An 11,910-nucleotide genomic window follows, 5' to 3' on the forward strand; every position below is an offset into this window, starting at 1 on the left:
GACTTCTTCTCTCTAATATAAACATCATCGAAAACAAGCTATAAGCGAAAACCAGCTTACCTGGGCAACTATATTGCTACGATCTCCAGTATAAACGACACAAGATTTTTCAGCCCAAGTACTCCCTTCAACCATGAAGTCGCATACCTCTTCGTTTGTGTTATTTGCCAAGAACACATGTAACTTTGCCCTTCGTTGAATCGTTGAAGATCGCTTAACAGTAAAAATCAAATCACTGGGCTCTTTGCTTTCGCCCCTATACATATTCCATCTGTGATGTGCAGTCATTCTCTACGTAAACAAACATCATCGTCAATCGCAATTTCCAAAGAATATAAGAAAATTTATTACAAAACCAAGACTTGGGGAAAAGATGTTACATATGTTTATGATGAAGAGTAATGCATATATTATCAGCCAAATTAATTAACCTTCTCTCGAAGCATGACAATAGGATTTCCAGCAGCGTCAAGCAGAACACGATCATCATGAAGGGTCATTAATTTTCCTTTCACATTAAAAATGACGTTGTCGTTGGTGTCTGTGTAAAATATGTGAATCAGAAACAGAGAACTAGAGCTTTGAGAAAGGATTCTTGGAGAAAATCAATGTAATTTCTCGTTGAAATTGTATTGAATTGCTTGAATTAAAATGTTGTACATCACTACTATTTCTATACATGAATTGGCAATGTAAGCCATTTGACTTTAACTAACTTTAACTAATTTAACTATCATATAACAACTTTCTCATCTTCTGAGTTTGGCTTCACGTGACTTTAACTCTAATGCTTTAATTTGCTCTTGTATATTCCAACACCCCCCATCAAGAGGGGAATGGATATTGATTATTCCCATCTTGCGGATCAAATAATGAAAATGTAGAGAGCCAGGTCGTTTAGTCAGTATGTCTGCTAGTTGATCTTTAGAGGGGATATGAATGATTTTGATCAGTCGTTCTTGCAATTTTTCCCGAACCAGATGGCAATCTAGCTGGATGTGTTTTGTCCTTTCATGTTGAATAGGATTTGATGCAATCTCAGAAGCTGGTTTGCTGTCAGTATAGAGCAAAACTGCTTGTGGATGGGGAATGTGCAAGTCAGCCAGTAGATAGATTAACCATTGAAGTTCACATGTGGTAGAGGCTAGAGCTCTATATTCAGACTCAGCTGAGGATCGACTAACAGTTGGTTGTTTCTTTGACTTCCATGAGATGAGAGAGTTTCCAATAAAGACTGTGAAGCCAGTGATACTTCTTCTAGTGTCAATACATCCATCCCAGTCACTATCTGAATAGGCTTTTAAGTGAAGAGGAGAATCTGCAGACATAAAAATGCCCTGACCTGGTGTTGCTTTGATGTACCTAAGGACCCTCTTAGCAGCTTGAAGGTGCTTGGTACTAGGATTAGCCATGAATTGGCTTAATGCTTGAACTGAGTAAGATAGATCAGGTCTTGTTATGGTAAGGTACAATAGACGACCAACAAGTCTTCTATATAATGCAAGATCTGATAGAGGAGCAGATGAATCATTAGCACTAAGCTTTAAGGTAGATTCCACACAAAAAACTACAGGTTTGCATCCTGAAAATCTATTGTCTTGCAAGATGACCAAAGCATACTTGCGTTGGCACAAAGAAATGCCTTTGGCGGATCTGGCCACTTCAATCCCCAAAAAATATTTCAGTTCTCCCAAATCTTTTATTGTAAAAGAGTCATGTAAAAACTGTTTAACAGTAGCTATTTCATCAAGATTATCGGATGCTATGATGACATCATCAACATAGATCAAAAGTGCCACAAAACTGGTTAAATTGTGTCTGATGAATAAAGAGGAATCAGACTTTGCTTGTATGAAACCAAACTGAAGCAAGGAGGATGACAGTTTAGAAAACCATTGTCTTGAGGCCTGTTTGGGACCATACAGACTCTTTTTGAGTTTGCAAACTCTAGGATCAGTTGGTGAGGAGTACCCTGGTGGCAACTGCATGTATACCTCTTCATTCAAGTCTCCATGGAGGAAAGCATTGTTTGCATCAAGTTGATGTAAATGCCAATGCTTAATGGCAGCAATTGATAATAAAGTGCGTACTGTTGTCATCTTAGCCACAAGGGAGAATGTATCAAAAAAATCAAGGCCTTCTTGTTGAGTGTACCCCTTTGCCACCAATCTAGCATTGTATCTTTCAATTGTGCCATCAACTTTGTATTTAACACGATAAACCCACTTACATCCTATTGCAGTCTTAGTTGGAGGTAGAATTGCAAGTTCCCAAGTTTTATTTAATTCAAGAGCTTTAATCTCATCTGACATGGTAGTTTACCATTGAGGATGTGAGCTAGCTTGTTTGAAAGTCTTAGGTTCGAAAGTAGAAGATAAAGTAGAAGAAAAAGCTCTATGTTTAGGAGACAACTTGGTAGTGGAAAGAAAATGTGCAATGGAATATGGCTTACCAGGAGAAGGAAGACAACAATTGAAAAATACTTGAGATGTTGAAGCAGGCTTGACCATATTACCACAATAAAAATTCTGCAAATATGGAGGAGGATTCCTCACTCTCTCAGATCTTCTAGTATTTATAGGTTCATGGTTAATTTGGAAAATGAGAGGTGTGTAATTTCAGGAGATGAATTGGAAGGTGTTGGAATCTGAGAAGGTATGTAATCTGATTCATGAATTTCAGGAGGTGTTGCAATTTGAGATAAGGGTGAGATATGAGGTACTGTTGTTTCAGAAGATAAAATGGGAGGTACTGTAATATCAGAAGATGAAATGGAAGGTACTGAGAAGTCATATAGTGAAGGAAAATCCGGAAATACAAAAGGTATGTGATTGTTGTTTGGTATGGAAGGAAAGACAGATTCATAAAATGTAACATTTCTAGAAACAAAAATTTTAAGAGTAAGAAGATCAAGCACCTTATATCCTTTGATATTAGGTGGATAACCAAGGAACAAACATTTTGAGGCTCTAGGTTGAAATTTTCCTCGATTGTTTTGGATAGTGCTAGCAAAGCACAAGCAACCAAAAACTTTGAGATAGTTGTATGCAGGTGGTTTTTGAAAAGATAGGCATCAGGTGTATTATTTTCTAGCACAGGTGAGGGAATTCGATTAATGAGATGTGTGGGAGTTAACACACACTCATTCCATTATGATAAAGGTAATTTCGATTGAAAAAGGAGGGCTCTAGCTACGTTTAACAAGTGTTGGTGTTTTCTTTCAACTCTGCCATTTTACTCAGGAGTTTCTACACAATATAGTTGATGAATCATGCCATATTTTTTATAAAGAGTAGGCATGTTGAATTCTTGGTCATTATCTATTCTAAGTGTTTGGATTTGGGTATTAAATTGAGTTTGAACATAAGCAATGAAGTTGATAAGTAAGGGTCTAGTTTCTGATTTTGTTTTCATCAGATAAAGCCAAGTGAAACGTGTATGGTCATCTACAATTGTAAGAAAGAATCTGTAACCAAAATGAGAAATGGTTGAGAATGGACCCAAATGTCACAATGCACTAATTGGAAAGCTTTATTTGCGTTGTTTTGTGATACAGGAAAAGATAGTTTCTTTTGTCGAGCTAGAGGACAAATCTCACAAGCATGCTTGTGAGATGATTTTACAGAAGGATCAATGGAACTAATGATTTTCAATCTGGCAGGAGAAAGATGTCCCAATCGAGAATGGCATATGTCAGAACTGATGGTAGATGTGTTGGCCAAAAAATAGCTGTTTGAGTCAGGTAATCCCTTTTGTGTGTTAGCAAGAAAATTAATGAGGTGGTGAATCCTACAAGACATATTTAGATTGAAAAAGAAACAAAGCAATTGAGTTTTCTTTAGTTAATCTTGAAACAGAGATAAGATTGATATGAAAAGAAGGGATGTAGAGAGCATTATGTAGCACCAAATCAGAAGAGTGTTTGACAGTCCCTGTAAAACTGATAGGAATAGATTGACCATTTGGTAATTGAGCTGAAGATGATTTGGTAGGTATTTTTATTGAAGTGGAAAAATGAGGAGAATAGATCATATGATCTGTTGCTCCAGTATCAAGTATCCAAGGAGAATTATTGTTCAAAGAATCGGCAGCCAAGCATGAGGTAAAGTGATTACTTGATGTGGAGATAGTATTGACTGCATGATTAGGATTAATAGGTGAAGTAGACAAGCTATTAGCAAGAGTGATGAGATTCTGTATTTGCTCTTGAGAGAAAGGTATGTTTGGGATGTTTGAGTTTTGCTCCAAAGAAGATGCACTGTTTGCATTGGGCAATCGTGTTGAATTGAATCTTTTTCCTCAAGGGCCTTTCCACCCTGGTAGATAACCTATGATCTGAAAACACTTGTCTGCAAGGTGTCCAGAGAATCCACAATGGGAACAAGTAACATCAGGTTTTCCTTTGAGTTTGCTGAACTTAGAGACATTGGAAAAGATCTGTCAGGGTGGTTGTGTAGTAGCCATAGCATGAGAATCAAGAGGAAGCCCTACTGCATTTGTTAAAGATCTTTAACTTTCTTCTTGCAACAACAAAGAAAAGACCTTCCCCATTGATGGTAAAGGAGAAAGAAGTAGTTGACTTCGAATGGCTGAATAAGAGTCATGTAAACCAACCAAGAACTTCATCACATAGTCAGCTTGTTGGTGATTAGCAAGATTCTTTAAGATGGCACAAGTACAAGTATTCATGATTCCACAAGTGCATGTAGGAAGGGGGTGATAGCAAATGTATTCATCCCATAAAGTTTTGAAATCACTAAAATATTCAGTGATTGAGTTTGAACCTTGAGAAATAGAGCTTAAAGATTTCTTTAATGTAAAAACTCCTGGGCCATCACTTCGAAGGTACCTAACCTTTAGTTCATCCCAAATATCAAAAGCATTATTGAAATAGAGAAGACTTCCCCGAATCTCTTTTGGAATTGAATTCATCACTCAAGATAAACAAGGTTGTTTGCTCACAGCCAAGCAACTTGAAGTTTAGTATTGTCAGGACTGGGTTGAGGCAGACTTCCATCAACAAAGGCAAGCTTATTCTTTACAGTAAGAGCAATCGAGATCGATCTACTCCAAGCAACATAATTCGCACCATTGAAAATTTCATAAACAAGAAGAGCTCTAGGGTTGTCACTGGGATGCAGATAGTAAGGGCTTGATGAATCATCAGATGGATTCATTGGAGATGAAGCAGAAGATTTTACCATATTGACAGAAGATTCCATATTGGCAGGAGATTCCATAGCAGGAAAAAAAATAGCTAGAAAGATAAAGAAAGGTAAAGAAGGATCAAGAAACCTGGCTCTGATACCATGTAAAATATGTGAATCAGAAATAGAGAACTATAGCTTAGAGAAAATAGTGATTCTCATTGATGATGAATTGAATTAAATGTTGTACATCATATATATACAGAATGGCAATCTAAGCCATCTGACTTTAACTAACTTTAACTAATTTAACTGTCATATAACAACTTTCTCATCTTCTGAGTTTGGCTTCACGTGACTTTAACTCTAATGCTTTAATTTGCTCTTGTATATTCCAACAGTCCGTGACAACAAAGTTACCACCGGATATGGTCATGACTTTTTTGACAACTGCAAGATCAACGGTATGAGGTGCACAGTACTTAGTGCAGATGACGGGAAGAGGGTTGGCAAACTGTGCGACAGTTGGAGCTGGAGCTGGAATTGGCTGAGCCATGATGATGATGGGATTGGACGGAGCACTGGATCAGAAGAAGACTTGCTTATGTTGCTTGGGGCTTCGGTGATGTGGGGAGTGTTTTGTGAGCGGCTTTCCCCTTAAATTGCGAGGAATTGCTGTAACACTCCATATTTTAGTGTTTTTTTTTTAATGAAGGAATTATTTTTTTATGATTCAGAATTTATTCTCTTGTTTTAAAATTATTGAATTTTTTTTTATTGGAATGTTTTTATGATTGTTAATTTACGAAAAGTATTTTTGAAGTGCTTTCCTTAAATTAATTATTGTTATGTGTTTAAATTTCTTGTCAAATTAAATTAACTTATTATTGGGCTTAATTATTATTAGTGTTTTATTTTATGTATTTTTTTTATGTTGAAGAGCTAAATTCCGTGGGAGTAACAGAACACGTCGCATGATTCCTTTTTCATGCATACATTTTCATCCCCTTTCCTCTAGGTTTTCCGTTTACTATTTATATCTCCTATTTATACATACTTATACGGTCATCATCTCAACCCTAGTTTATTTGCCGCTGCTCTTCCTCTTCACGCTCTTAGCCTTCCATACTCATCTAAACCTCCACCCCCAACCTCAGTGCAAACCACAACCTCTTCTTAGAACAACACCAAATCGTAAGGCTTGGTTTGCTTCCAGTAAAACTGCCACCCGCAAAACCTATTCACGTGCCGCAACTCCACCAAACCTAGTCCACGCCGGTGCCCAGCCACACGAAGTCCACCCCTCAAGCCGTGCACCACCACCCTCTCCGTGTAATCTTTACCTTGGTTGCACCACCGAAAGGCAGAGCTCCAGCCAGCTAACGGGTGGCCACTTTCCCCCGGACCTAGCCCACGCGGAAGCTCAGCCCCGTAGCCGCCTCCCAATGCATTCGTAGCCTCCATTACAAGCTCCGAAAATCCTCTGTTTTAGTTGTCTAAAACAGAGCAGCGTCCAAGCTGCTGCAGTCACGCTCCATCGAGAGCTCCACCGCGCGTGCCCACAGAAACTGTCGGCGAGGACCTTCCATCACCTTGGTCCGCCACACGCCGCCTCAGTTTTTCCCACTGTATGCTCACGCCACTCCTGTTGGGGGTTCTTTTCTCTCGATCTCTCCCTCGTTCTCTCACCGTGTGTCCCTCTCTCGTCTCTCTCTCTTGCTCTCGCAGCTAGTGACCAAGCGCCACCCTCGTTCGCCTTAGCCAGCCCCCAGCTCCACGCCGTCGTGCTCCCCCACCTCTCCGTAAGTGCTACAGCCGCACTGTGTGACGTTTTCTTTTCTGTGTACATATATATATGCGGATGTATACGTAAATTACTTTTTTGGTGTAAATATATATATATATATATATATGCGGATGTATACGTAAATTATGTTAACGTAAATTATGTTATGTACTTCAGATTTGAAATCATGAGTATATTGCAGGGGTTGTAAAGTATGTTTTATCTAGGCGTAGACGCGTGAATTTATTTTGTTAAATGGATATTTTTAAAGGGCTAATATTTGATTGGAATGGTTAGTAAGTAGACTGATAAGAAACACTTAAAAAGAATATTTTTAAAATATCCTTTTAAAAGAATATCTTTGTTTTATTATTATTTAAACAAAATTATGAGTTTCTAATTATAATGATTTTGTTATAGTTATGTTACTTTGTGTTATAAATTATAGTAAGATCTCTTTCGTAAATAAGTTAGAATTAAATGTTTAGTCGAAGTTAGATATTGATGAGTTTAGAAAGTGATGTGGGTATTTTTGAGAATAATGAGAAGTTTGAGTTTGAGGAATTAAAAATGGATTATTTTAGAAGTTGTAGGCTTGAATATCGAAATACGAGATTGATTGAAAATTTATGGAAATTTACGTGATTATCTTATAGGTGACGATTAATTTTGTTCGGCATTGTTGAGGAAATTTTCGAAAAGCTAAGAAGTCCAGGTAAGCGGGGTTCCTATGCTAGATTTGCATAAAAAGAAATGAACTGAGATTAGTTTGTAAAAATGTGCATATTGTTTTAAAAAGAAAAAGTGAAAAACAACCTTAGTATATGTTTTGTATTCCCTCATGAGATACGTATGAAAGAGAAAAGAAATGTTTTTTTTTTACATGAACTGTGTAGACATGAGTAATATTTGACATGTTTCTGAAATATGCAAAAGAGCGAATATGTTATCATTGAAATTTTTATGCATGTGATATGAAATGATTTGGATATGTTTTTTATCAAATAGAAATGATATGAATATGTTTCGCACGTGTTTTGATATGATATGGATATGATAAAACTTTGGCATACTTATCTGTTTCTGAATATGGTTCTGATATGATGATACTGTTCACGTGATATGGTTGGTACCACCATGATATGATATGAGTGCACCCACTTTGGAAACAAAGTGGTCTTTTTACGTGTTCTTTCCTGTGTATACACTCGGGGCTCCGAGATTGTAAAAGGGGAAGTTCACCACATGATACTGCCTGGTTTGACCACCGGGGATAGCACAACCCTACCACGGGGGTTAAACATGGTATATGATATGATATGATAAGATGAAAATGTTCAGTTATGTTATGCCAAAGTGTTTTTGAATATGAAATGGATTCTTAAATATGAATTGTTGATTTTGAGTATGAAAAGATTGAAAAGTCGCTCTGATTTTCTGATAACATGTTTTTATGAGATCTGCATATAAAAATAAAATGTTTTTGTTTCTACATACTGAACTTTCTGGAAAAGACTCATGTTTACATACTAGTATATGTTCTCTGCTTACTGAGTTGTTGATAACTCACCTCTTATCTCCATCATCTTTTTCAGATGATTTGAATGTTTCAGTTGAGGATCAAGGATATGGAGCATGGGTGAGAAGAGTTAGAATGATGGTTTAAGCATAGAAGATTTATATGGGTATTGAAAGTTTTCATCCAGTAAGCTTGTTGGGTTCTGATGTTGTGATTTGTTGGGAGATTGATGTTTATATTAAGACTTTGTATTGTCTTAGAATAGTTATTCTGGAGTAAGTGATGTAAATATATGAGTATTTTGTGCGATAGAGAAAAATTAGAGTATGTACTATGTGGAAGAAAAATGATTTTTAAGTGACATGAGTTAACTCTACGGACCCTCGGGGACGGGGCGTTACAATTGCGCCTGTCAAGCAGAATGCCTTCATGTACATGTATATATAGGACTTAAATGCCAAAAAAATCCAAAGAATGATAGCTATCATGATGCCGTGTTGTCCAATTCTTGCTTTCACCACATGTGGTTTTACCAGATCAGCAATATTTATCATGCATGTCTCTCTGTTTTCTCTCTCTCTCTCTAATTAAAATGTATTATATTACAAAGTAAAAAAGTTCTATTGTAACACCCGAGCCCAGCCAGGCTGCTTTACAAAATTTTGGGTTATAGTTATGAAAAATCATTTGGAATTATGAGTAAAATTTTTTAGAAGAGAGTTTGGGCCTAAGATATTTTTGGCGGTATATAATTTTTTTTTTAATAGGTTTGATATTTAGGTTTTAAAGTCTTTAATGGATCAAGTGGATGTTCATCAGAAAATTTATAGGATAAGTGTATTTATTTTAGGTTGAGTAGAGACCCAAAACTTTAGATAAAAGCCATGCAATGATCTCGTTAAGGGTCCAAGACGTGAGCCTAAGTATATTTTTTTTTTTACTTTATGTTATGTTATGTTATGTTATTCTCTTTTCTTTTATTTTCTTTTCTTTTTAGACGTAAGAACCCAGTTCGTGGAACCGTTTTCTAGACTCCATCGTAGGGTTTGCGTCCAATTTCCTTTTTCATGCAGTCATTCCATTCTCTCCTCTAGGTTTTTTTTATCTCTTTACTATATATATATATATAAATAAATATATATATATATCTTATATATATGTGTTAAGCTTCCTCAACTTAGATTCAGCGTCGCTGCCCTCTCTTCACTCTATCAGCCATTTAAACTCATCTGAGCTTCCACCCCCAACCTCAAGACAGACCTAAGCCAGCCATCACTGCGCAGTAAAACACCAAACCGAAGGGCTCGATTTGCTTCCAGTAAACCGCCACCCCAAAACTAATTCGCGTGTCGCAACGCCGCCAAGCACCGTCAGCGTCAGTACCTCAGCCTCTCTCAGTTCACCACCCAGGCCGTGCGCCACCGCCTCTCCGAGTACCCAGTCCGGTTCTCAGCTATCCCCACCCCCTGTTTTTACACCAAGAAACAGAGGAGTGTTTTCCCACCACTGTGCGCCATCAACCTGCCAACCCACGCCACTAGCCATCGTCTCGTCACATTTGGTCCGCCGCACGCCACCTTGGTCTCTCGGTAAGCCACCGACACCCCCTCGCTGTAGCTCCCCTTTCGGTTTTACTCTTCCCCTCCGCCTCTTCTCTGACTTTTGCTCTCTCTCTCTCTCTCTCTCTATGCGACGCAGTCGAGGACATCACCACCACCTCAGCCCAGCTTCTGTCGCACTCCTACGATGCCACTGCCTCGGTTTTTCGTGGGTGAGCTTCTGTCGCCACTCCCATTTGAGTCTCTGCATGCTGTTATTTTTTGTAGTTGTTGTTAGTTGTGTAAAAAGGAAACAGATGGTGTGTGTGTATATATATATATAATATATATCGATGAACTCAGTAGGAAGAAGAGTGTGGTTTGGGTTTTGACCTTTCTACCCCTTTTTATTAAAGGCATTCTTTAATCTTTGGAGAGGCTTTTAATGAACTACAACTTATACCGTTAGGCTCAGTTTTATTTGATTGGTGTTTAAATTTAGTGAGTTATTTATTAGTGGTCTGGGCATAAGATTTATTTGATATACATTATTTTGATAAACCCGTCTATTTTTATTAGACTTGATTTCATTATTTTTGATAAACTATTTTAGTAATTTTATTGGACTGAGATTTTTTTTAGCAAGTTAAAATTTCACTATTTTAGAGATAGTTGACTCGAATTTTTTATAATTATTATTAGTAGGATTTTATAGTTACACTTAATGTAGTATTAGATTTTTTTATGTTTAGTCGAAGTATTAAAATGATGATTTAGAAATGATATATTATGATTATGAGGATTTTAAGTTTTGATGAATTAAAATAAGTTATTATAGAAGCTTAGGCTTAAATATTGAAATACATGTTTAATTGAAATTTATGGGAATTGCGTGATTGCCTTATAGGTGACGACTAATAATTATTCGGCATTGGGAGGAAATTTTTGGGAAAAGTTAAGAAGTTCAGGTAAGCGGGGTTCCTATGCTAGACTTTGCATAAAAATAAAATAAACTGAGGTCAATTTTGAAAATGTGTATGCTTTGTTATGAAAGGAAATTTTGAAAACGACTTCATTTATTTGTTCTGCATTACTCATGAAACTCTGTATAAGAAGGAAATATTTTCTGTTATGACTAGTGTAGACATGAGCTTATTTTGACATTTTGCTTCCAAACTATGCAAAAGAGAGTGAATATGAAATTTTGTGCATAAATTATATATATTTTTATCTGATTCTGCTCTGTTCTGAAATGTTCTGTACTCTAATATGATAAGATGTGATTTCTGAAACCTCTGGCCTGACATTCTATTTCTGTTATGACCTTACCATAGGTGTAAAATTGTGGCCTCTGTTTGGGTTGGTACCAACTTTTCTGTTTCTGGTGCAGTCACTTTGGAAACAAAGTGGTTTTCTGCGTGGTCTTTCTTTTGTGCACACTCAGGGCTCCGAGAATGATAAGGGGAGGATTCACATTCTGTTTCTGCTCGGTTAGCCACCGGGGTTTGCACAACCCTATCACGGGGGTTAAACATGAAATTCTGTTCTGATATGATGTTTTAGTTATGCTGTGCCAAAGGAATTTTGAATAAGAATATTGTGAACTTTTGCTCTGATATTTTGGATAACATGTTCTGACTCTGCATTCTGAAAATAAAAAGTGTTTTGTTATGCATTCTGAAATCTGTAAAGAGCATGTTTGCATACTGGTATATGTTCTCTGCTTACTGAGTTGTTGATAACTCACCCCTATCTCCATAATATGTTTTAGATAATTTTGATGCAACAATTGGAAATCAAAAATAGGGAGTACTTGTAAATTTGTTGAGCATAGAAGACTAAGTGCCTTAGGGTACAATGACTATTAGAGAGTCTTTTGGTAGTGTTAATATTGTATGTGACTTTGGTATTTTGAGTAAT

At 36.9% G+C, this 11,910-nt stretch overlaps 1 long non-coding RNA gene across 1 annotated transcript; it reads left to right on the top strand.

Moving 5' to 3' along the window:
- Positions 1–6,033: 6,033 nt before the first annotated feature.
- On the top strand, positions 6,034–8,813 carry LOC121266719. Its single transcript, XR_005940900.1, has 4 exons — positions 6,034–6,775; positions 6,876–6,949; positions 7,590–7,648; positions 8,529–8,813. It is a non-coding gene; the product is annotated as an uncharacterized LOC121266719 (long non-coding RNA).
- The last annotated feature ends 3,097 nt before the right edge of the window (positions 8,814–11,910 follow it).

Source organism: Juglans microcarpa x Juglans regia, chromosome 5S (genome assembly GCF_004785595.1).
Source record: "Juglans microcarpa x Juglans regia isolate MS1-56 chromosome 5S, Jm3101_v1.0, whole genome shotgun sequence".
NCBI classification, from domain to species: domain Eukaryota; kingdom Viridiplantae; phylum Streptophyta; class Magnoliopsida; order Fagales; family Juglandaceae; genus Juglans; species Juglans microcarpa x Juglans regia.